The 26,071-nt window shown below is 40.8% G+C and overlaps 1 non-coding gene and 1 pseudogene across 1 annotated transcript; both read right to left on the bottom strand.

Annotated features, from left to right (window-relative positions):
• Positions 1-482: 482 nt before the first annotated feature.
• LOC131349111 (mannosyl-oligosaccharide glucosidase-like) lies at positions 483-24,604 on the bottom strand (annotated as a pseudogene).
• Positions 22,608-22,678, bottom strand: trnag-gcc (transfer RNA glycine (anticodon GCC)). The gene has a single exon. It is a non-coding gene; the product is annotated as a tRNA-Gly (tRNA).
• Positions 24,605-26,071: the final 1,467 nt, after the last annotated feature.

The following is a 26,071-nucleotide window of genomic DNA, read 5'->3' as shown; positions in this document are numbered from 1 at the left end:
AAACAAGCACCAAACAAACAAACAAACAAACTGATTAGATTTGTTAAAACTGCTTTCATTTTGATAAAACTTTATTTAAAAAAACTAATGATTAAAAAACAGCCATCACCATACCTAAAGGCCAGAATTAATTTCTACAAGAGTAGAATTTAACTTCACTTAGATACTGGAGGTTGCAAGCACTGCTCATACTGAAGATCCTGTAGACACAATCAGTGCTGTTTAACCTTATAGTTTAAAGCTCTAGAAGAGATTTCTTCCTTATTCCTCAGGGCTTGCTCTTGGCTTGTTCACTGTAGATCTACATTTCTGTAAAACTGGTTTGTCATAATGTCTGTTGTCCAAACCACTATAAAAAATAACTGGGGTGAAGAAGAGCATAAGAACATAGCACCCTCTGTTGGCAATAAATAACAACAACATTTAAACCTAGAATCAGAGGGGGACTGGCAATCTGGAGCACCATGATTTTCCTGGTTGGTCAGCCTGCTGCAATAGAAATATAAAAAACAATTAATGACAGCAATTAAAAATTGTGTCTACTTTCTTCTTCTGGTGATGTGTGACTATGTGTGGTATTGTTATTAGGGTGATACTAATAGCCAGGTTTCAGTTCTGAACCTAGTGCAAACAGCACGTCTGGCAAGGACATCAGACCTCTTCCCGAGAGCTGTTACTTGTGCTTATCACCAATCTGTGGCTGTGTTAGCAAAATTTCTCACCACTAAGTATTTATCACCCCTTGGATATTTAAACACTTTAAAACTAGAAATTAAATTGACTTAATTGGAACTATATACCATAAATCACATAATACAATGGAAAAGATGGTACTACTTGGGTGTGACAATATTCATTGGCAATGGAAATAACAAGTACCTGTACCATGTTGCTGGTAGGAAAGATCTTGAAGCACATACAAATGGACCTTGACTTATGTTGACAATATATTGTTATAGTCACACTGTAATTCTAGGAATATTTTTTTTTGCTGGTGAAGAAATGTGTTTTGTTCTTTAATGCAGAATTCAGTTCATATATAAAAAGGAACATCCAGGGAGGTATCATTTTATTCTATTGAACACACCTGAAAGTCAGAAGAAAATGCCTGTGGTTCCTTTTTATTACATATACATTCTCTTATCATATCTAAATAATCACAAAATCCTCGTGCAATTTAACACCTGAGCATAAATTTATTACATAATCACATTTAAAAGAGAAATATTTCTCATATATTCTATTTCGTATAAAGTGTGATTTAAAAGGACCTCAATACATCATTATAGAAATAATCCTCATTTTCAGATAAGCATAGATTTTGTTCTTCAACATATGCTTTCTTTTTCTAACAAGCAATGAAACATGCCATCATTAGCACAGAACAGTTGCTGAGAAAAATAATAACACACTTTGACATTAAAAGTACAGAACCTGCAGGGGGTCAGTACTCTTCAGCCATGATGAGAACAATCAGAGCTGACCAGCCTGTGAAGGGGTGACTACCCTGTCCTTGACCGGTGCTGTCACTGTACTGTTCCCAGATATATCCAGTTTCCTGGTACTGTTTGTAAATGTTATTGATGACATTAGTCCTGAGCTCTTGATAGAGATCAGCAGCCTTCTCCTGGAATGGTCCCTCTTTCCTGCTGTAATGGTGCAGTGCTCTTACTTCCAGGTAGTTGATGTTGATCCATATAGCACCACGCCAGTAGGGGGCATCATGCTCTGTGTTGCGTTTCATATAAATTGGATCTGAACGTGAAAGTGAGCGCAAGCCATAGGGTGTCCATAAGCGAGCAGGATCCCGAATGTATTCTAATTTTTGAGAGTCTGGTGTCAGAACATGAAGCAAGAATGAAAACAGACTAACATAGCCAAGTGCATTCACATATTGAAGCTCAGGGGCTTGGTGCACTGACCGCACCAGCTCTAATGACACTGCCTGAGTGTGGTTACCATAGTCACAGAAGGCATGAAGCTGCTCGGACCAGTGCAACTCATTTAGAAGGCTGTTGTTGCTGAGGGTCTCGTAGGTGTTCTCATACTCCTGATGGGGTTCCCCAAGCAGGCGCGCCATGCTTGCCATGCCCCGGGATGCAAGCACCATCAAACAGTACAAATCCACATGCCTTTCATCTTCAGAAGGGTGTGATGCCCGAGGGTAGTCATCCAGCCCAGAAGTCAAGGTCTTAGGGTTGAGGAAGCGGTTGGTGTCCTTGTCCCTCCCACGCCAATGGTAGGAGTTGGACAAGAGTCCAGCTTGAGTGGTGTTATACCACTTGAACCATGTCTGCAGTCGGGGGTACAATCTTTGCATGAAAGGTAGAGTATCCTGCAATTGTGGCACATCAAGCTGTTCCAAAATCTCCTCCAGGACAAGAAAGAATGTTGGTGGGTTTGCATTTTCAGTGTGCTGCACCACAAACTCTGAAGGGACCTTGCTGAGTGCCTCATCACCGAGGGTCTGCTCACGTGGGATCCAGCCTTCCACATTCATCAAATCCAGCCAGTGAGCAACAACCTCACGTGTCACCTGAGGGTCCCACTTACTGATGAGAAGCTGGTGGAAGCCTTCATCCCACAGGAAACCCCTTGGGAAGAAGGAGCGGGAGGGCACTGCAGTGAACAAGGCAGCCTCAGGGTAAAGAATGGGGTGCTCATCATAATTTGACTGCACCACAGATTGTCCAAAGAAGTAGCCCATACTGCCAAGCATGTTGCTTAAAGCAGCTTTGCCAAACCTCACCTGATCTGGAGTAAACCCGACTGAATGCCTCTTCAAACTTCTCCCTGTAGGACAATTCCAGCCTCGTAAGCTCCTCAGTCAGCACCGAGACCCTCAGCTGGTTGGGCCGGTCATGGAAACTTCCCGACTCAAATAAAACCTCAATCTGGAATGGGACTTGGACAGTAACCTGGTGCACCACAAAGTCACTCTGGTTGCGATTATCATTTTGTGGAGGAGGTGTGTAGGTAGCAACAGCGATGTAAGGCCTTCTTTGATCAGTGGATGGACTGAAAACAAATCTGTAACTCAGGCTGTTCTTCACTATGTCTGTTAATTGGTTCAGACCAAGGCTTTGTGTCTGCAAGTAATTATAGCTGCGCAGAAGAGACATATCATATTGTTAAAACTGAAATGATGAATTGATGATTATCCCCTGCTATCCACTGGCCTCTGGTGTCTGTTCTGTTTGACATTGTAGTCATACAATTAATACTCTGAATTTTAAGTCTGTTTCATTGACTGTGTCAGAGCAATAGAGAAAATCTGCAACGCAATCTGCAATCTCACGTACTGTTGGGGACATTTACATCCATCAAGGGTAATTTTTCACTATTAATTTGGCCATAACTTTCACCATATTTTAGCAAATGGAATGATTTTTCGTGACAAACCTTGATTTGACACAAATTTTGAAAATATGATTTAAATATTTTTAATAGAAATCTGTTAATCAACCTCAGTTCTAATCAAAACTACTAAATGTTTAAAAAAATATCCAGGATTTTAACTCTTTAAATGCCAGGTTCATAAGTGATGTCACTGATTTTCTGAAGAAAAAAAAAAAAAAAAACACAATCACTTATTTTTAATATAAAAAGTGTGGGTTTTTCTTTACCTTTTACCTCAGTCTTGGATATGTCAAAAATTAGTAACAACATTGACTTTAATGCATTGTTAGTTTTTGTGTTTAAATTTTTTTCTTACTCATTTACTGTTCGTGAATGTTTTTGCCCCATTGATTGCCATTCTAATGACATTTTATTGACTGCACAGCCTTTACGTTATACACTATATTGGCAAAAGTTTTTGGACACCCCTCCAAATCATTGAATTCAGATATTGTTTCACAGGGGTTGGCCTTGCCCCTTAGTTCTAGTGAAAGGAACTCTTAATGCTTTAGCATACAAAGACATTTTGTACAATTTCATGCTCCCAACATTGTGGGAACAGTTTGGGGATGACCCCTTCTGGTTCTGGACTGTACACCAGTGTACAAAGCAAGGTCCATAAAGACATGGATAAGCAAGTTTGGTGTGGAGGACTGGTCTGCCTCAAACCAATAGAAAACCTTTGGGATGAATTAGAGTGGAGACTCGCAATTCCAAAACTGGGACATCTGCGTTTACATGCACATGAATGTAGTATGGAGTTGTCCCTGCCTTTGCAGCTATAACAGCTTCAACTCTTCTGGGAAGGCTTTCCACAAGGTATAGGAGTGTGTTTATGGGAATTTTTGACCATTCCTCTAGAAGCACATTTTGTGAGGTCAGGCACTGATGCTGGACGAGGTGTTGGCTCACAGTCTCGACTGTAATTCATCCCAAAGATGTTCTGTCAGGTTGAGGTCAGGATTCAGTGAAATTCCTCCACACCAAACTCACTCATCCATGTCTTTATGTAAATAGCATAACCACTGTGATAATCCCACAGGCAGTGTGTGGACTCTAGCCAAAATCAGTAGCAGTGGAGCTGTGGAGTCCACCGCAGTCCAGTTTCTCGCTGTGTGGTGCCCAAGGAAGTTGGTCATGCTGACAATGAGGTGAATCATCTCTTCTGTAAAAAAAAACGGTTGAATGCAGATTCCACGTTCTGGACCTTCGCGATGTCCTAATGCCTTGTTTTTGTTTAGCCTGTACTTCTCTCCATCAAAAGGTGCATAAATACACTAATCAAGCATAACATTATGAGCCCTGAGAGGTAATAACGTTGATGATCTCCTCATCATGGTACCTGTTAGTGGGTGGGATATATTAGGCAGCAAGTTAACTGTAATATGCTGATATACTTCATATAATGGCATATAAAAGCCAGAAACTAAAGGCCACTTGGTTGTCAACAGTTAAAAAAGATGACTGACCTCAGACCAGGTCTCGCCTGACGGGCCTATGCCACACTAGCCTTCTTCTCTGCCCTGTCAGCAGGCTTCTTGCTGCAGCAAGGGATAAACTCTTTAAACGCCACCGATTAACACTTCACCTCCTTGTGCCAGTCACCGAACAGGCCCTGAGGTGAAATTGGGGCATCTAAGAGAAAGGACTTGTCCTTGTCTTTAATCCCTGTAAGGTTGAGCCACAGATGCCTCTCCATGGCAACCAGCGCAGCCATTGAATGGCCTATGGCGCCGTCTGCTCAATGACTGCATCTGGGCTCAGACCTTCGCTGCAGTCAAGCTTCCTTAACAGGTCAGCCTGGTAGGCCTGCAAAAACGCCATGGTGCAGGGACACATCGGCGTAGCCTGCTGCTGTGTAGGCCTTCCCTACGAGGGCTACGAGGGAGGGGTGGGGGGGCACACGGCCTGTAGTCAGGAAGCGGTCATCTAGCTTAGAAAGGATGATGCCAGCTTCTTGCTCTGGCCAATCTAAATCGACGGAGGAATTCCCTTCATCACCCGCGTCGAATTCCTCAGAACCCGACGTGGACAGAGAAATATCCATTTCCGGGTTGGGAGAAATCACAGCGCAAGCTCCCGAAGCCGAAACACGGACATCGGATTTAGGGGAGAGGACAAGAGAAAGGGAAAAAACCCGTCTGCTGTTCCACTTCTGCTAACTCCATCTGTGAACCCTATGATCTAAGAGTTTGTGAGGAGAAAATCTCCCGCAATGCAGCTGGATCCCTCGAGAGCCGACCGGGCATGCTCCTCACCCAAGCAAACCATGCAAAGTGCATGTGTGTCATCCTCCGTAAGGAATCACGGACACGGATGCACACACATCTTAAAATTTTTCGCCATACCTGCCTCGGACAGACACTCGACACTCATACAATGGAACCCTTCTTGAAGACAAAAAAGCTGAATACATGTGACGTAGATGCCCTTATATGGACATGCTAGCGTGTAGTCCTCCGTCACGTGTCCTATCCAAACTGGTGTGTGTGTGTGCACACAGAGCTTCAGACACACTTCCTCGACAAAGTTTTCCTATAGCGCCAGTCATGATGCAGGGTCAAGTTCCCTCAAAAGGGAACACAAATTTTACCTCATCTTCCCAACAGGGGAAGCTAATCAAGAATACATATAGTGTAATTGCTGTGCAGTCAAAAAATGTTGGTATAATGGCAGTTAATGGGGCAAAAACATCCACGAACTGAGTGAAATGAGTGAGAAAAAATTTAAATCTGATGCCGTACAAAAACTAACAATGCATTAAAGTCAATGTCTTTATATATGTCTTTGACATATACAAAACTGTGATAAAAGGTAAAAAAATATCCACAATTACTTTTTATATTGAAAATAAGTCATTTTGTGTGTTTCTTTTTACCAAATCAGTGACATTACTTTTGAAATTGGCATTTAGAGAGTTAAAATCCTGGAATCCTGGAACAATATATAGTTTTTATCAGAACTGAGGTAAATTAACAGATTTTAGCCAAAAAAAAGTTTTAAAAATGATCTGATATATTTTTAATTTTTACAGCAGTTTTATTTATTTATTTATTTGTTTATTTATATTTAATTTGTTTTCATCCCAAACATAACAAAGTGGTAGTGTCTTTGAACAGTGCACAAGGGTTAAAGATGGTACAAGTCAGGTTTAAAGAAAAAAATATATAAAACACAATTTAATACTTTAATTTAAAAAAGAAAAGCATCATTTATAATAATATTTAAAGGTTTGTTTTTATTTAGTGATGCAGTAATAAAAATGATTGGAAAATAAAAGATATTTATTTTATTTGGAATCTTAAAGTAATGTTTTTTTAATATTATTTTTACTATTCGAAAGGACACTAACCTATGACTTACACTTTATTGTATTTTATTACTATGGATCCCCAACAGGTAAAAGCTGATTTTTGTTTTTCTTTGTGAAACTCAGACAAATATCCTCAATCATATATACACATTATGGTGTTGTTCTTGCTGGAACCTACAGTTGTTCAGAATAATGTTTTTCTGTACAAAATTTCCAAATGCTTTGTCCAGATGTGATTTATTATTTGAAATACCTTGCATATTTATCTGTAGCTGTGTCTTCACTGGTAGGTTTGTTGAAAGTGATTTTGAAGTCACTCAGTTCCTCTGAAGTGCCTGTAACATGGCTCAGACGGGTCTTATCCTCTATGTGAGTTTGCAGAGAACCAGTAGCAACGTAGAACATCAGTGAGATGATGGGAGCTTGAGGGGCAGTGCTCTGGAACAAGCCATGAGGATGGTGTGAGTGCAAGAGTCGGGTGAATGATGACAGGGGTTGTTGTGAAAAGTGCACCTTTGAGGCACTGTTAGTCCAACATTGTCAGGTTGGTAGGAATGGTTTAGCCTTGCCAGATTTGGGCCAGTGTCTTCAGGGTTTTATGAAAAGTATTCCCTTGTCAATATTGGCCTAATGTTGTGTTAGTCAGCAGTTTGCTAAATATAATAATTATAAATATGATATAATTATATTTATAATATAATTTATAATATAATAATTTTATTTTTTTTTACTAAATTTACTAAATATAAAGGCTTCCACCATCTTTACATACGTTCTCGTTCTGTTTTCCTGTGATTCTCCAGGTCCAGTCCCCACCATGTTCCCATCCGTTTCACGAAGGTCGTTATCAGGGTGAAATCAGTGTCTCGGATCTGCTGCATCCCAAAGTTGACCCCATCGTGGATCAGCCAGCTGTAGGAGCTCAATCCATCACCCTGCTCACACGTGTGCCTCAGGTTCACGTCACTGTGTGAGTTTTGGCTCATCCACATCAAGCCTATGGAGCCATATACACAATTCACGATAGATAACGATATGCATCTACACAGTTTTACACTAGCCTGGCATTCAGTGACTTTAACTTTAAGAAAGACCTTAATATTATGTGTGTATTCGCATACAAATACAGTACACCACCTGATCATTTACTTGATGTAGCATATTGTGTTTTTGATTCTGTGATAATATGAAAGTCTGCGGTTATTATGTGTTCAGTGCTATAAAAACATAAAAAAAATGAAAAGTAATGTCAGTATTTAACTTCATAGATGCATAATTTTAAAATCCAGACAATGTACCTGTAAACCCTTTTTCTCTCTAAAACATTTGTTTATAATGAGACATTATCCTTTGTTTTTTCAGAAAGTGTGTAACTAGTAATTGTAATTTTCTTAAATGCATCAATTATAAAATGAACACATTGAAATTATGCAAATTGGCCCAGACATGTTAATTTTCATGTAGTAAAGGAATAAACTATTTAAATTAAAAATGGAGTTGTTAAATTGTAAGTGTGTGTTAAGATCTTTTCAAGAAATGAGCTGGATATTCAGTGATACCTGTGACCACAGATCTTGGACTTCTTGTTTTCATGCCTAGATAAACGTGTGGCCGATATGAGCCCCAGAATCTCTCAGGAGACACAGCTGCAGAAGTGCTTTCGGCATCTAAGACCCGAGGTGAAGGATGAAGTGTCACAGCACTCTTGGCCAAGTCAGAGCGCATGAACACAGAGTTGAAGAACCAGATAAGGCTGAAAATGCACAACCCGATGAAGATGCTGAGGAGCACTCTAACAGTTGTTCTTCTTTTTATTTTCCCTCTGGAAAGGAACTGGTTGGCCATTTACCTTGATGTTTTTCTTCCTCTGGTTTCCTGGATGTGTCTTGGTCTGCCTGAGATTGATGCAAAATGCTCAGTTAAGACCAGTAATATCTCACATTTTGGATAACGTTGTGCACGTTCCTGTCCAGAGTTTTGATCTGGTGCTACTCACCTGTTCTTAATTATCCCCACTCATTTCCAGCTATTTATATAGCCTTACTTTTTCAAATCCTTGCTGGATTATCATGCTTCTTGTGTCCGATTTCTCCTGTTTTTTGACCACGCTTTTTCCCTCTCACTCTCATCTCACCCCTTGGATTACCTCTATCTGGACTATTGTCCCCTGTTTTTGACCATGCTTTTCCCTCGACTCACACTCTCATCTCTCCTCTTTGGATTACTTCTGTCTGGATTATAGTTTTTCCCAGTTTTGGATCTTTTGTTCTTTTGTTGAGTTTTTTATGGGGGATTATATTTTTGTGGAGTCTTTTTTGAGGTAATTTCCGTGTTTTATTTTTTCGTATTTTGCCTTTTGTTTTTTGGACTCTAGCTTTTTCTTTAGTGCTGTTTTGTTTTTTATTTCAGTTTCAGTTCTGTATTTTTTTCATTAAAGACTTTTTAAAACTCATCTGCTGCCTCTCTCTGTATTTGGGTCCACTCGGCCTCATAGGACAACCTGACACGTGTGGTTTACAACAAATTTCAGAATACAAATACACAATATACGATATACACGCTAAATATGCTTAAACTATTGCAAGACATTCTCAAATAATATATACAAACCAAAGTCACAGTTAAAATATGAAGTCTAAACGCACAAGTGTGGGCTGGGAACAGTTTAAAGATGATGTGTCCAACTTCTGCCCTCACTCTAGCTGACGTCGCACACACACACACACACACACACACAGAGTAGCGGTCTGAAGTCCGTAATGTATTTAAAAATCCATTTAAAATAAACTATAATACAGTAATACCTTGACTTACGAGTTTAATTGGTTCTGTGACCGAGCTCGTAACTCAATTGGCTCGTATATCAAATAAAATTTCTCCATTAAAATGAATTGAAATGCTATTAATCCGTTCCAGCCCCCCAAAAACCACACCAATTTTTTTTTGTTACGTGTTTTTTAAATAAGAAAAATGTATTTTATAAATAACAAATAATGTATAAAACAATAATAACACATAATAAAAGAGAATGTAAAGAAATAAACTGGTTTTATTAAGTGTATTTACGTTGAAGATCAGATGAAGATGCTGGCGGAGGTGGGAGGAGATAGGCGGAGGAGGGTGGCGGAGTTTTTCATTTCGTGCTCTATCGCTTAACTTAACTTACTCGCTACACACATAATGCTACAATTAATTGCTAAATTTAACTTGCACACTATGCTACACTTTTCGCTAAACTTAACTGCTACTTTTTTATTTATTTATTTTTTTTTTTCACTTCACTTAATCATCTTCTTCACTGACTTTTGCCTTTTTCGCCACACTTTCCTCGCTTTCACTTGCAGGGTGTTTCAATAAAAAACCTGTCCAGGGAGGTTTGTTTCTTCCTCCCTTTCAAAATGTTTGGAAAATAAGTGAGATAAGCATCGTTACACAGTGCCAATGCAAGACTTGGAGAGATAACCACGTGAACTGACCGCTCGCTGGGCGACCTAGTGGCGGGTGGCGTAAGCTCGCTCACTCTTAACTCAGATCTCGGCTCGTATCTTAAAGCAAAAAATCGACCGAGCAACAGCTCGTATCACGGAAAACTCATAAGTTAAGTTATTCGTAAGTCAAGGTTTCACTGTACTTATCAGCATGAAACATAATAGCACACTTAAGCACAACATGAGCAACATTTTAACGTTGGAACCATGTTTCTAGTGTGTGCAGGAAGTGAAGTCTGTAAAAAATGCATTTAAAAATTAATATAAAATAAATTACAATACTTATCAGCATGAAAAGTAATAGCACACTTAAGCACGGAAAATAAGTGAGGTAAGCATCGTTACACAGCGCCAATGCAAGACTTGGAGAGATAACCACGTGAACTGACCGCTCGCTGGGCGACCTAGTGGCGGGTGGCGTAAGCTCGCTCTCTCTTAACTCAGATCTCGGCTCGTATCTTAAAGCAAAGTAATAGCACACTTAAGCACGGGCGCGCTAACAAATAGGCTAAAGTGCAGCTTATAATACTACTGAGATCAGTGGAGTAAAGATAGTAAAAGCAAGGTGACGTATAAGCAAGTTGAAACATGCTTTATACAACTCGCTGCACAGTACCTAGCCTCCATTACATATATAAAAACTATACATGCTTAAACTATTGCAAAAAATTATCGAATAATAAACACAAAATAAAGTTACAGTTAAAATATGAAGTCTAAACGAATCAGCGTGTGTGCTCTGCTTGAATGTCAGTTAAAGATGATACGACCTAAAAAAACAAACCTCTTCACTCACTCTAGCTGACGTCTCACACACACACACACACACAGCAGCGGTCTGAAGTCCGTTTAAAATACATTTACAAATCCAGATAAAAAACTATAATACTTATCAGCATGAAAAGTAATAGCACACCTAAGCAGCATTTTAGCGTTGTAAGCATGTTTCTAGCCATTGTTGTATTATCGGGCGCTCTACCAAATAAGCTAAGCTGCAGCTTATAATACTACTGAGATCAATGCAGTAATGTTTTACATGCTTGTTTACGGCATCTACAGATGCTTGTTTATGGCACCTACCGAAAATCTCCAAGAAAGACCGAACTGTATGGAAACCAGGAAGTGAAGTCCGTAAAAATGCATTTACAAATTAATATGAAATAAACTACAATACTTATCAGCATGAAAAGTAATAGCACACTTAAGCATAACATGGGCAACATTTTAGCGTTGGAACCATGTTTCTAGCTATTACCGTTTAGGACTAGTAATGTTTTACATGCTTGTTTATGGCATCTCCTGAACATCTCCGAGAAAAACCGAACTGTGCGCGCTCTCCTTAAATGTCCATGTGGAAACCAGGAAGTGAAGTCTGTAAAAAATGCATTTAAAATTAATATAAAATAAACTACAATACAGAACTGGTTTTAGTTATTACCGTTTAGGACTAGTAGCGCACCCAGGAAACGGAATAATAATAATAAATAGTGACGATAACAAGAGTGCGATTGCTTATGCAATCACAGTAATAATAATAATAATAATAATAAATAGTGATGATAACAAGAGTGCGATTGCTTACGCAATCACACTAAATAAACATAAATATAACTATAGCAGCAGATGACAGGTTGAGCCCAGGCGAGGAATTCGCACCAACAATGCTGTTCCTGATTGCAATGGGTCCATGGGAAGGGGCCCAGCTCCTGATTGACTCGCTCTGCCTGGCCATTGGCTTGGGGTGATAGCCTGATGTGAGGCCCGTTTAAGTTGCTCCAAAATTCCATAAGGGAGTTGCTGAGTGGTTCATGTCTGGGCACATACTGTGCAGACCTCTGCGTAGTTTTTTACATCTCTTTGTTAACGAGGGCAACCAGAAGGTGTTCTGGGCGAAACTGGTGGTGCGCTGAATCGCCTCATGTGTCTGGAGCTCTGAGCAGTGTGGACCCAGTGGAGGATCCAGGATCGTAGGCTGGTGGGTACTTAGGACGGGTCCACCGGGTAGGGACGATGGGTGAGAGCATCTGCTTCAATGTTTTTTAAGCTTGGGAGGTAGGTTACTGTAAAATGGAGTGGCCAGTCCTATGGAAATTTAGCCTAGGAACCTCTGAATTTCTTTGATGTTCTTGGGGGTGGGCCACTCCACAATGGCTTGTACTTTTGTTTGGTCCATCTCTATGTCATACCTGCTGATGACATAACCCAGTCCTTGTGGAATTCACACCTTTCTGCTTTAATCACCAGTTGGTACTGTAACAGGCGAGCTAGTACTGAATATGGATGACATGGAGGGAGAAGATGCTTGAGTAAATCAAGCAAGATTTCGTCAATGTAAACCGCTTCGCCACTGGTGACGCGGATGGGCAGATGAAGAGCTTCCGTGATATACACTTCCATGGCCTTGGTTTCTGGTGCCGCAATTGGATAGACCAAGAACCGAGGAGGTGATGCATTGGGGAGGAGATCTATAGCTTTATCTCAGGAGGGATGTAGGGGTAGCTGTGTGGCTTGCTGCTTATTGAACACCTCCTTGGGGATGATTCCGGGGGCAGCGGCAGAAGGGCTCTCCATGGTGGTGGTCAAAGTCAAAGAAGCTTTTATTGTCACTTCAACCATATATAGCAGATGCAGTACACAGTGAAGTGAAACAACGTTCCTCCTAGACCAGAGGTGCTACACAGAACACAGACAAAGTACAGTGACGCAGACAAACATAGAGCTATAACATAGAGATAAAACTAAACTATAATTTAAAAATAAAAATTAAAGTAAAAAATTAAACTATACTTAAGGTGCAGTCTTTAAGAACTAGACATACAACAGAAGTGCACAGGAAGACGACAAGATAAGACAAGACAGTGCAGACAAACAACATATAGGCCGACTTTGTGCAATGAACAAGACAATGTTAGTCAATGAAAGAACAGTGTATACAGTGATTGCAGATATTAAAGTGACACATGTAAATAGGATTAATATAAATATATACAAATGTAAAGTGACATGTGCGTACAAACAGGACAATTTAGTGTGTGTGTCTTTCTATGTCCAGCACAGTTCAATTCTTTTTTGGTGTGTGTGTGTTATGTATCTATGTGTGTGTCCGTGTTCAGCACAGTTCAGTTCAGTTCAGTTCAGTGGTGTGGCATGGGAGGCAGATGTTACTGTACATTGAAACAGTGTTGAAGGCAGCTGGTGGATCAGTGAGTGATTTCTTTGCACTGTCAAGAGATGTGGGGTCGTGGGCTTGGAGCCATGGGAAGCCCAGAATAACTTGATTGGCTTGGGAGGAAATGATGAACAGAAGCAGCTCCTCAGTGTGAAACAATCCACTCTGGAGGACCATGCAGCTGTATGGGCAACAACAGACTGTAGGAGCAGGAACTAAGGTTCATCTTTGCAGCTCCAGTTTCTTTGGGCAGGTGGCTCAGCGATGTCCAGCCTGACTGCATTAAAAGCATAGTTGCAATCTCAGGCTCTGTCTCAGGAAAGCACACTTGCAGGCATTGTCTCTTTACGTGTCAGGCTGATGTGCGAAAACACATCGCACTGGCGGAAGAAGCCACGGCACTGATCAGCAGCGCCATTAAATTTCTCAGGTAGCGCCATTTTGGGAGCTTCTGGTGTACCAGTAGAAAGCGCGAATGGAGCTTGGAGGATATGTATGTTTGCGGCTGGCAGGGCCATTAGTTGCTTGTAGAAGGACGCTTGCATTTCCCCCTGTTGAGTGAGCATAGCTTGGAGCTGGCGAACGTCCCAAAGGCAAAGTATTCTGTAATGATGCATTGGGCTGGTTGGAATCCATATGCAGACTTTAATAAGAAAAACACAGGGCAAACAAATCCAAAATGTAATCCACAATCACAAATAGGAAACAGACAGAGAATCAAAGTACAGAAAAGGCAGTCAGTGAGGCAAACCAATCCAAACCCTAATCCACAATCGTAAACAGGAAACAGGCAGAGAATAGAAGCACAGAATAAGCAGTCAGCAAGGCAGGAATAGCAGTAGTGTTAAACCTTTGGCAGGAAATCAGTCATATCATGTTGCAACTTGTATTTCACTTTTTGGTCCCAGGTCATCGCATTGGTGCTCTCATGGTTAGACTTCCTGCACTGGCTTCCTGTTACTGAGAGAAATGCTGGGGAAGTGATGAGCACTGACCCTCTACTGCTGGCATCTGAAACAAAACAACCATCTTCTAAATATTTCCTTGTATTCTTTCTTTGTCGTTCATGTTTAAGCAATTTATAAACACTAAAGTGCAGTAAGCAACCACACTTCCTGTCCAGTGGTGATGGTTAGAATTATTGTACCTGAACCAATCAGATCCTATAACTCAATCAGGTGAGTGTTGGTTCCAGTCATACTTAGAGTTCCAGGATGTGATCGTAGATGCTAGAGGAATTGGTGGAGATGATGGGGGCATGACCGAAGAGCATGGACGGTGCAGGCAGAAAGGCCAGAGGCCGTGTTCAGAGACCATGGAAAGCACAGACAGGGAAAGGGCATAGAACTGCTGCTTCTTAATCAAAGGGCTGATTTGAAGCATCTGATGCTGGATTAAAGCCAGTAACTGTTAGCAGATGGCAAAAGATGCTGACATGTCAGTTGCATAATGCACAGATATTAATATTCATCACTATTTGTGGTATTCTTATTAGGGTGATATTAATAGCCATTTATCAGTTCTATTAATGAACTTAGTGCAAGCAGCAAGTCTCTGGCAAGGATATCAAACCCCTCCTTGAGAGGTGGTACTTGTATCTACAACCAATCTTAGTCTGTGTTAGCAAAAATTCTCACCACTAAGTATTTACCACCCCTTGGATTCTTATGAACTTTAAAAAATAGAATTTGACTTAATTGGAACTATAAATTGCACTAATTTACACTCAATCGCAGATTACCATGGATAAATTGGTACTACATGAACTACTTATACACAATATTCCTTGGCAATGGAAATAACAAGTACCTGTACCATGTTGCTGGTAGGAAAGATCTTGAAGTACATACAAATGAACCTTGACTTATGTACACAATATTTTGTTATGATCACACTCTAATTCTAAGAATATATTTACTGGATCAGAACTTAGAGGAACTCAGTTCAAACATAAAAAGGAACATGCAGAGAGATATCGTTTATACTATTGAACACACCTGAATGTCAGAAGAAAATGCCTGTGGTTCTTTTATATTACATTCTCTTATCATATCTAAATAAACACAAAATCCTCATGCAATTTAACACCTTCAACATAAATTTATTACATAATCACATTTAAAAGAGAAATATTTATCTGATATTCCACTGTGTGATTTATAAAAGGACCTCAATACATTATAAAAACAATACATCAAAAAAAACAATACCCCATTTTTCAGTTAAGTAGAGATTTTGTTATCCACCATACAATTTCATTTTCTAATAAGCAGTGAAACATTTCATCATTAGCACAAAACAGCACCCATTGACATTAAAAGTACAGAACCTGCAGGGGAGTCAGTACTCTTCAGCCATGATGAGAACAATCAGAGCTGACCAGCCTGTGAAGGGGTGACTACCCTTTCCCCGACCTGTGCTGTCACTGTACTGTTCCCAGATATATCCAGTTTCCTGGTACTGTTTGTAAATGTTATTGATGACATTAGTCCTGAGCTCTTGATAGAGATCAGCAGCCTTCTCTTGGTATGGTCCCTGTTTCCTGCTGTAATGGTGCAGTGCTCTTACTGCCAGGTAGTTGATGTTGATCCATATAGCCCCACGCCAGTAGGGGGCATCATGCTCTGTGTTGCGTTTCATATACATTGGATCTGAACGTGAAAGTGAGCGCAAGCCATAGGGTGTCCACAAGCGAGCAGGATCCCGAATGTCTTTCAGAATGTACTCTAATTTTTGAGAGTCGGGTGTCAGGACCTGAAGTAAGAATGGAAACAGACTAACATAGCCAAGTGCATTCACATATTGAAGCTTAGGGGCTTTGCGCACTGACCGCACCAGGCGTTTTACTGGTAACTGCTGCCTCATCGGCCCGGGTGGCACAAAAACCTTTTCTTGTTGCAATGACACTGCCTGGGTGTGGTTACCATAGTCACAGAAGGCATGAAGCTGTTCAGACCAGTGCAACTTACTCAGAAGGCTGTTGTTGCTGAGGGTCTGGTAGGTGTGCTCATACTCCTGATGGGGTTCCCCAAGCAGCTGTGCCATGCTTGACAAGATCCGCGATGCAAGCACCATCCAACAGTATAAATCCACATGCCTTTCATCTTCGGAAGGGTGTGATGCACGAGGGTAGTCATCCAGCCCGGAAGTCAAGGTCTTAGGATTGAGGAAGCGGTTGGTGTCCTTGTCCCTCCCACGCCAACGGTAAGAATTGGGCAAGGGTCCAGCTTGAGTGGTTTTATACCAGTCGAACCATGTCTGCAGTCGGGTGTACAATCTTCGTAGGAAAGGTAGAGTATCTTGCAATTGTGGTGCATTTGTAGGTTTATCAAGCTGTTCCCTAATCTTCTCCAGGACAAGAAAGAATGTTGGTGGGTTTGCATTTTCAGTGTGTTGCACCACAAACTCTGAAGGGACCTTGCTGAGTGCCTCATCACCAAGGATCTGCTCACGTGGGATCCAGCCTTCCACGTTCATCAAATCCAGCCAGTGAGCAACAGCCTCACGTGTCAACTGAGGGTCCCACTTACTGATGAGAAGCTGGTGAAAGCCTTCATCCCACAGGAAACCCCTTGGGAAGAAGGAGCGGGAGGGCACTGCGGTGAACAAGGCAGCCTCAGGGTAAAGAATGGGATAATCATGATAATTCGATTGCACCACGGATTGTCCAAAGAAGTAGCCCATACCACCAAGCATGTTACTTAAAGCAGCTTTGCCAAATCTCACTTGAGCTGGAGTAAACCCTTTAGCCTGAAGTCCAAATGTCTCCTCAAACTTCTCCCTGTAGGACAATTTCAGACTCGTAAGCTCCTCAGTCAGCACTGAGCCCTTCAGCTGGTTGGGCCGGTCATGGAAACTTCCGGACTCAAATAAAACCTCAATCTGGAAGGGGACTTGGACAGTAACCTGGTGCACCACAAAGTCACTCTGGATGGGGTTATCTTTTTGTGGAGGAGGTGTGTAGGTATCCACAGCAATGTAAGACCTCTTCTCGGCAGTGGATGGATTAAAAACAAATCTGTGACTCAGGCTGTTCTTCACTATGTCTGTTAATTGGTCCAGACCAGGACTTAGTGTCTGCAAGTAATTATAGCTGTGGAGAAGAGACGTTTCATATGTTGTTAAAAATAAAATGATGAATTGATGATGATCACCTGCTATCCACTGGCCTCTGTTGTCTGTGTGACTCTGAATTTTAAGTCTGTTTCAGTGACTGTGCCAGAGCAACTGAAAAAATCTTCAACATGGTGAGAATTTAAAGATGGTACAATTTGGAAATTAGTGAGTGTTTATGGAGTAAATTCAATGCCACACATACTCGCAAAAACAAATTATGTGTTGCAAAAGAAAATAAAGTTTTGCAAAAAAGAAACGTTTTGCAAAAAAAAAAGTTTTGCAAACAAAAAAAAAAATGAAATTTGTGAGAAGTTTTGCAAAACAAAAAGAAAGAGTTGCAAAATATAAATGACTTAAATTTATTTGCAGCACTGCTTTTATTATGCGTTTCAGTAAAATTCCGTTTTTGCTTTGCGTTTCACGTTTCTTTGCATTTGACTTTCTGGCACTGTTTTGACGTGGGGGTGGAGTCAAGGTATTGGGGCGTGGTAAGCAGGCCCGGGCAGGCCTCCTTCGAAGCTACGTCATCAGCTGGAGACTCAAATCGCAACAGATGAAGTTAACATATCTATGTTTGGATTTATCCTTTCCTTTTATATCTCTAACATTAAAATGAGTATTGTTTTGTCAATGTCGACAGATTTTATTTACGACCGCGGTGAAGTTAGTTTGATATTCGGACATTAGACAGACATTCGGAAGCGGTGTTTTAGGGACCGTGGTACTTGTTCCTTACCTGGCTACATGCCCCAGTTATTCTAATTTCTTTTTAAATATACATATGCCAAGCGTCATTGCATACAGCTTTTGTTAATTTATTAGTGATAATTTAATTAATAGAAAGTATTAATTATGTATCATGTGAAGTAATTTGTAATTATTCATTTATTTTTTAATTTAAAAAATCACTACTCCTTCAGTACCTTCTAGGTCATGTGACCCTGTGACCCCAAACTAGTACCAAAATAATCTACTTGGTCATCCCCACAAGGTACACCTCTTGGTATCCCAAAATATGTCTTCACTGATTTTTATTTATTTGTTCATTTTCTTCATTTGTTTAATTCCTTTCTTATTTAAATAAACATTTATATTTTGCAACTCTTTTTTTGGTTTTGCAAAACTTATTTTTTTCTTGCAAATTTCATTTTTTTGTTTGCAAAACTTTCATTTCTTTTGCAACACATAAATTCTTTTGCGAATATATGTGGCATTGAATTGACTCCATAAGTGTTTAACAAATATCTACGATAAATAATTAATACAGTCAGGTTTAATAAGGAAAAAAAATAATTGAATACTTTAACTTCATGCTTCAAGAAAATCATGCTTCATACTAATATTTAAAGATTTGCTCTTATTTAGTGATGTAGTAATAAACATGATTGTAAATTGCTAGGATTTTTTATTTTATTTGAAATCTTTTATTAATGTTTTACATTTTTTTAAATATTATTTATATTATTCAAAAAGATGTGAGAAGGACACTAACCTCTGGTTTACACTACACTGTATTTTATTACTATGAATACCCAGCAGATGGCAGATTAATACAAGATCTGAATTTTGTTTTACTTTGTTAAACACAAACAAATATCCGGAATCCTATCATCTACATTTCCTAGACCTTTGGTATAACCTTTCCCCTCCTGAATGCACTGTATTGGTTACAGATGGTGAGATTTAGATTTAGGGGCCCATATTGCTTACATGTACCTGCTTTTAATTTTTCAGCACTAGTGTTGTTCTTGCTGGAACCTACAGTTGTTCAGAATAATGTTTTTTTGTTCAAAAAATTGCAAAAGCATTGTCCAGATGTGATTTATTATTTCAAATACCTTGCATATTTATTTGTAGCTGCCTCTCTGCTGGTAGGTTTGTTGAAAGTGATTTTGAAGTCGCCAAGTTCCTCTGAAGTGCCTGTAACATGGCTCAGACGGGTCTTATCCTCTATGTGAGCTTGCAGATAGCCCTGGGTATCGGAAGCGACGTAGAACATCAGCGAGATGATGGGAGCTTGAGAGGCAGTGTTCTGAAACAAGCCATGAGGATGGTGTGAGCACAAGAGAAAATTGTACATTGGGGAAGGTTGGGTCAATACTGACAGGGGTTGTTGTGAAAAGTGTACTATTGACAAGATTGAGCTACTGTTAGGCCAACACTGTCAGGTTACTAAGAATGGTTTGGCCCTGCCAAAGTTCATCCAGTGTCATCAGGGTTTTAATACAAATGAGTCCTGGCCAACATTTAACAGATGTTGACCAATGAGAGCCAGCTTCGGGTCAGTGTGATCAGAGTTGTTATGAAGAACACAGTGTTAGGCCAGCACTGTCATGAAAAGTGTAACCTTGCCAATGATGGGCTAACTTTATGCCAAAGTGGTCAGGGTTTTATGATAACATTGTTAGGGCTGTTATGAAAACGTTCCTTTGTAATATAAAAGATGCCACTTTTTGTCCCCTGTACTTCAGTTTTTTCTTTACATACGTTCTGTTTGCCTGTGATTCTCCAGGTCCAGTCCCCACCATGTTCCCCTCCCATCCGTTTTACGAAGGTTGTTGTCAGGGTGAAATCAGTGTCTCGGATCTGCTGCATCCCAAAGTTGACCCCATCGTGGATCAGCCAGCCGTAGGAGCTCAATCCATCCCCCTGCTCACACGTGTGCCTCAGGTTCACGTCACTGTGTGAAATTTGACTCATCCACATCAAGCCTATGAAGCCATATACACAGGGACAATTCAGGGTATATGACAATATGCAGGTACACAGTTTTACACTAGCCTGGCATTCAGTAAATTTAACTTTAAGAAATTCATTACAATACCAATACTTGATGTAGCATACTGTGTTTTGATTCTTTGATAATGATACGTCACAAACAGCTCTTAGGGTTTTAGTGACTCAAAGCTGTTTATTTCCTCAAAATCCTAAATGCACACAGATAGAAAGCTAAAGTCTGCAGTTATCATGGTCAGTGCTAAAAAAAATAAATAAAAAAAATTAAAATATGGAAAGTAATGTCAGGATTTAACTTCATAGATGCATATTTGTTTGAGACACCACCCTTTGCTCTTTCAGAAAGTATGTAACTAGTAATTATAATTTTAACAAAGGTGTGTCAACAAAGTCATAATCTCATAAATACAGTGAAACCTTGACTTACGAGTGACTCAACTTACGAGTTTTCCGAGATATGAGTTGATTTTTTGCTTTAAGATACGAGCCGAGATCTGAGTTACGAGCAAGGGAGCTTACGCCACCCGCCACTAGGGAGCCCAGTGAGCGGTCAGTTCACGTGGTTATCTCTCCAGGTCGTGTGTTGGCACTGTGTAACGACACCTGCCTCACTCATTTTCCAAACATTTTGAAAGGGAGAAAGAAACAAACCTCCTTGGATAGGTTTTTATTGAAACGCCCTGCAAGGGAAAGCGAGGAAAGTGTGGCGAAAAAGGAAAAAGTCAGTGAAGAAGATGATTAAGTGAAGTGAAAAAAAATGAAAAAGTAGCAGTTAAGTTTAGCTCGTAAGTCAAGGTATTACTGTACATTCATTATGAAAAGACTGCAGTGTAATTATGCAAATTGGCCTAGATATGTCACTTTTCTTCTTTTAAAGGCTACATAAGACTACTTAAATTTGTTAAGATCCTGTCAAAAAATGATCTGGATATTTAGTGATACCTGTGACGACAGACCTAGGACTTCTTGTTTTCATGCCAAAATAAACGTGTGGTCGATATGAGCCCCAGAACCTCTCAGGAGACACAGCTGCAGAGGTGCTTTTGGCATCTAAGAGCCGGGGTGAAGGATGTAGTGTCACAGCTCTCTTGGTCATGGCAGAGCGCATGTACAGGGCATAGAAGAACCAGACAAGGCTGAAAATGCACAACCCAATGGAGATGTTGATGAGAAGCTTACTAATAGCTATTCTCTTCTCCTTTTTCTTTTCACTCTGGAAAGGTACTGGTGGTTTCTCATCCTTCTGAGAGCGAGACTCGCCATTTACGTTGATGTTCTTCTTCCTCTGTCTTGCTGGATTTGTTTTGGTTTGCCTGAGATTGAGGCATAAGTTAAGACCAGTAATATCTCACATTTGGATCATGTATGGGTTCAGTAAAATGCATTTGACTGACATATTCAGATTCAGGAAACTAGATGTGCTATCTCAGGACAAATAACCAAACATGAAACTGATTTTTTTATGCTACATTATATGTCCAACAGGAATATTGGGTCCCAAACCCTGAAAAACAGCCCCAGGCCATTATCCCTTCTCCACCAAACTTCCCTGATGGCACTGTAGGTTCCAGTGAGTAGTGTTCTCCAAGATTCATCCATCAGACTGTCTCTTAGTGAAGTGTGATTCATCACTCCACCAGAGAACACTTCTCCAGAGTCCAATGGTGGTGCTTTAGACCACTCCAGCCAACACCACATACTGATCTTACGCTTTTGTGCAGCTGCTTGGCCATGAAACCCAATTAAAAAACTGTCTGATGCACAGTTCTTGTACTTACAGGGGTTGGACAATGAAACTGAAACACCTGGTTTTAGACCACAATAATTCATTAGTATGGTGTAGGGCCTCCTTTTGTGGCCAATACCGCATCAATTCGTCTTGGGAATGACAGATACAAGTCCTGCACAGTGGCCAGAGGGATTTTGAGCCATTCTTCTTGCAGAATAGTGGCCAGGTCACTACGTGATGCTGGTGGAGGAAAACGTTTCCTGACTCGCTCCTCCAAAACACCCCAAAGTGGCTCAATAATATTTAGATCTGGTGACTGTGCAGGCCATGGGAGATGTTCAACTTCACTTTCATGTTCATCAAACCACTCTGTCACCAGTCTTGCTGTGTGTATTGGTGCATTAATGAATGAAATGAAACAGCCTTTATTTGTCACATTACAGCACAGAAATTCTTTCTTCACATATCCCATCCTTGGAGGTTGGGGTCAGAGCACAGGGTCAGCCATGATATGGCACCCCTGGAGCAGAGAGGGTTAAGGGCTTTGCTCAAGGGCCCAACAGTGGCAACTTGGCAGGGCTGGGGCTTGAACCCCTGATCTTCCAGTCAACAACCCAGAGCCTTAACCACTTGAGCCACCACTGCCCCTAAATTTGTTGCATTGGCCGGGAATTGAACCCGGGCCTCCCGCGTGGCAGGCGAGAATTCTACCACTGAACCACCAATGCTTAGATACACAGCACCGCCTTCAGGATACAATGTTTGAACCATTGGGTGCACATGGTCCTCCAAAATGGTTCGGTAGTCCTTGGCAGTGATGCGCCCATCTAGCACAAGTATTGGGCCTAGGGAATGCCATGATATTGCAGCCCAAACCATCACTGATCCACCCCCATGCTTCACTCTGGGCATGCAACAGTCTGGGTGGTACGCTTCTTTGGGGCTTCTCCACACCGTAACTCTCCCGGATGTGGGAAAGACAGCGAAGGTGGACTCATCAGAGAACAATACATGTTTCACATTGTCCACAGCCCAAGATTTTCGCTGCTAGCACCATTGAAACCGACGTTTGGCATTGGCACGAGTGACCAAAGGTTTGGCTATAGCAGCCTGGCCATGTACATTGACCCTGTGGAGCTCCCGACGGACAGTTTTGGTGGAAACAGGAGAGTTGAGGTGCACATTTAATTCTGCAGTGAGTTGGGCAGCTGTGGTTTTATGTTTTTTGGATACAATCCGGGTTAGCACCCGGACATCCCTTTAAGACAGCTTGCTCTTGCGTCCACAGTTACTCCTGTTGGATGTGGCTCGTCCTTCTTGGTGGTATGCTGACATTACCCTGGATACCGTGGCTCTTGATACATCACAAAGACTTGCTGTCTTAGTCACAGATGCGCCAGCGAGACGTGCACCAACAATTTCTCCTCTTTTGAACTCTGATATGTCTCCCATAATGTTGTGTGCATTGCAATATTTTAAGCAAAACTGTGCTATTACTCTGCTAATTAAACCTTCACACTCTGCTCTTACTGGTGGAATGTGCAGTCAATGAAGATTGGCCATCAGGCTGGTCAAATTTAGCCATGAAACCTCCAACACTAAATTGGCCAGTGTTTCAGTTTCATTGTCCAACCCCTGTATGTTGCTTTCAGCAGCAGTTCAAAACTGATGCATGATGTAGTGAGGCTAAGCGATTTTTACTCACTACACACTATGCACTTCAGCACTCGATGGCCCTTCTCTGCATGTTTGCATGGTATATTATTAAATGTACCTCATGTGGAGTTAAGACCTACATGATATCGGTCCATTCCTGTTAAATGTAAATATGCTGATTTTATTGATAGTATTAATTATGTTTTTACTGTCCTAAACAATGACTATGTTCTGACACTCCATGTTGTTTTAACAACATTCTGAGAACATGGAAAAACCTTCTGAAAATATTGACTGACTGCATGAACAGGTTGGGTGTGGTGAGCATACTAATTACATACAAATTCCACAGTATGAGAAAAGTAATAATTGAAAAAATAGCTTGTCCAAAAAAACTGCAAAAAAAACCCCAAACTGCTCATATGTGAACGCCAGCCTATAGGTACAGCATGTCATAAACAGCAATATTAATATTTGTGTTCTAAATGAACAGTGAGAAATATGAGGATTCATACATGTTAACTGTGGAACTACAACTTGAGATTTCACTTAAATACAAAGTAAAAATAACAAATTACAGAACACAAAGTAAGCACGGGCAATATTACTTAGAAATATTACAAACTGCTCCATTTATTCTAAAATTTTATGATAAATTTAAACTTAAAAACTTTGAAGTTAAAAGGTAAAATTTTAGGTGATTGGCAGTTTAAATGTCATCTATGTCTTAAGTCTATTCCAAAAGGATTAACTTTACAAAATAATGTTTTCTTATTATTACTATTCTTTTATCATGTTATACAATCAAGCTGATTGGCAGAAGTACACAATTCATTTGTTTGTTTCAGAAGAAGTCTTACCTAAAACTGCTGGAGTACATTACCACCACTGTAACCGCTGTTGCAATTGAATAAATTAAAAGCAAACACAGGACCAGAATGATCAGGCATGTAATACTGTTCTGCATTGTTTACACCCTGAAAAAACAGGTGCAACACGTTTATGAAGATTCTTCCAAAACTTGGTCCACCCAGAGAGTTCTGGGTGTATTCGTTAGAGAGTTCTGGGCATATTCAAGATTCAAGAAGCTTTATTGTCATTTCAACCACATATAGCTGATGCAGTACATAGTGAAATGAAACAACGTTTCTCCAGGACCTGGTGCTATATAAACATACAACATAAAGATCAAACACAATAAACAACACAGAGCTAGGACAGAAGTTTGTCTTGGCCACATAAAGTGCACAGTGTGCAGCTAGGTGCAAACAGAACAACAACAAGACAGTGCAAAAATAATAAATACAAAAAAGACAACACAAAAACACACAAAAAGACACTTAGTGCCGAAAAAAAAAGAAAATAACGTGTAATGGAATGTAAGTGAAATAAAATAAGATAAAATGAAATGATGTAAAAAATATTGTGCAAAAATACAACAGCAACGGTTGAGGTAGTGCAAATAGAAATAAACATAAATATAACTATAGCAGGAGATGACAGCTTGAGCCCAGGCAAGGAATTCGCACCAACAATGCTGTTCCTGATTGCAATGGGTCCATGGGAAGGGGCCCAGCTCCTTATTGACTCGCTCTGCCTGGCCATTGGCTTAGGGGTGATAGCCTGATGTGAGGCCCGTGTTGACTCCTAGGCCCTCGCAGAAAGCTTGCCATACCTGTGAAGTGAGCTGGGGCCCCCGATCAGACACAATATCTTTGAGTATATCATAGTTCCAAAACACGTGGTCCAGGAACATGTTGGCTGTTTCCATGGATGTGGGGGGCCCCGTAGAGGTACCAGCTTGCAGGCATTTGGAGAACCAAGTCACTGCAACCAGAATGGTATTCAATCCTTGTGAGCTTGAGAGGGCGGTTATGAAGTCAACTGTGATGTGGGACCAGGGTCAGTTTGGAATTTGAGTTGCTCCAAAATTCCATAAGGGAGTTGCTGAGTGGTTCATGTCTGGGCACATACTGTGCAGGCCTCTGCGTAGTTTTTTACATCTCTTTGTTAATGAGGGCAACCAGAAGGTGTTCTGGGGAACCTGGTGGTGCGCTGAATCGCCTCATGTGTCTGGAGCTCTGAGCAGTGTGGACCCAGTGGAGGATCCGGGATCGCAGGCTGGTGGGTACTTAGGACGGTGGGCATTATGGGGGTGGGGGTTCTGTGGCTTTGACTCATTGGATGTCCACCATCATTTCCCATCAGGTGGGGCGATAAAGATGGAGGGTGGGAGGATGGGCTCAGGGGCCAGTGGTTGGTCCACCGGGTAGGGACGATGGGTGAGGGCATCTGCTTCAATGTTTTTTAAGCTTGGGAGGTAGGTTACTGTAAAATGGAGTGGCCCTTCCCATAGAAATTTAGCCTAGGAACCTCTGAATTTCTTTGATGTTCTTGGGGGTGGGCCACTCCACAATGGCTTGTACTTTTGTTTGGTCCATCTCTATGTCATACCTGCTGATGAC

Source organism: Hemibagrus wyckioides, linkage group LG29 (genome assembly GCF_019097595.1).
Source record: "Hemibagrus wyckioides isolate EC202008001 linkage group LG29, SWU_Hwy_1.0, whole genome shotgun sequence".
Classification (NCBI taxonomy): domain Eukaryota; kingdom Metazoa; phylum Chordata; class Actinopteri; order Siluriformes; family Bagridae; genus Hemibagrus; species Hemibagrus wyckioides.
Note: the sequence above shows the minus strand (reverse complement) of the source record. Positions and strands in the feature narration are given on the sequence as shown.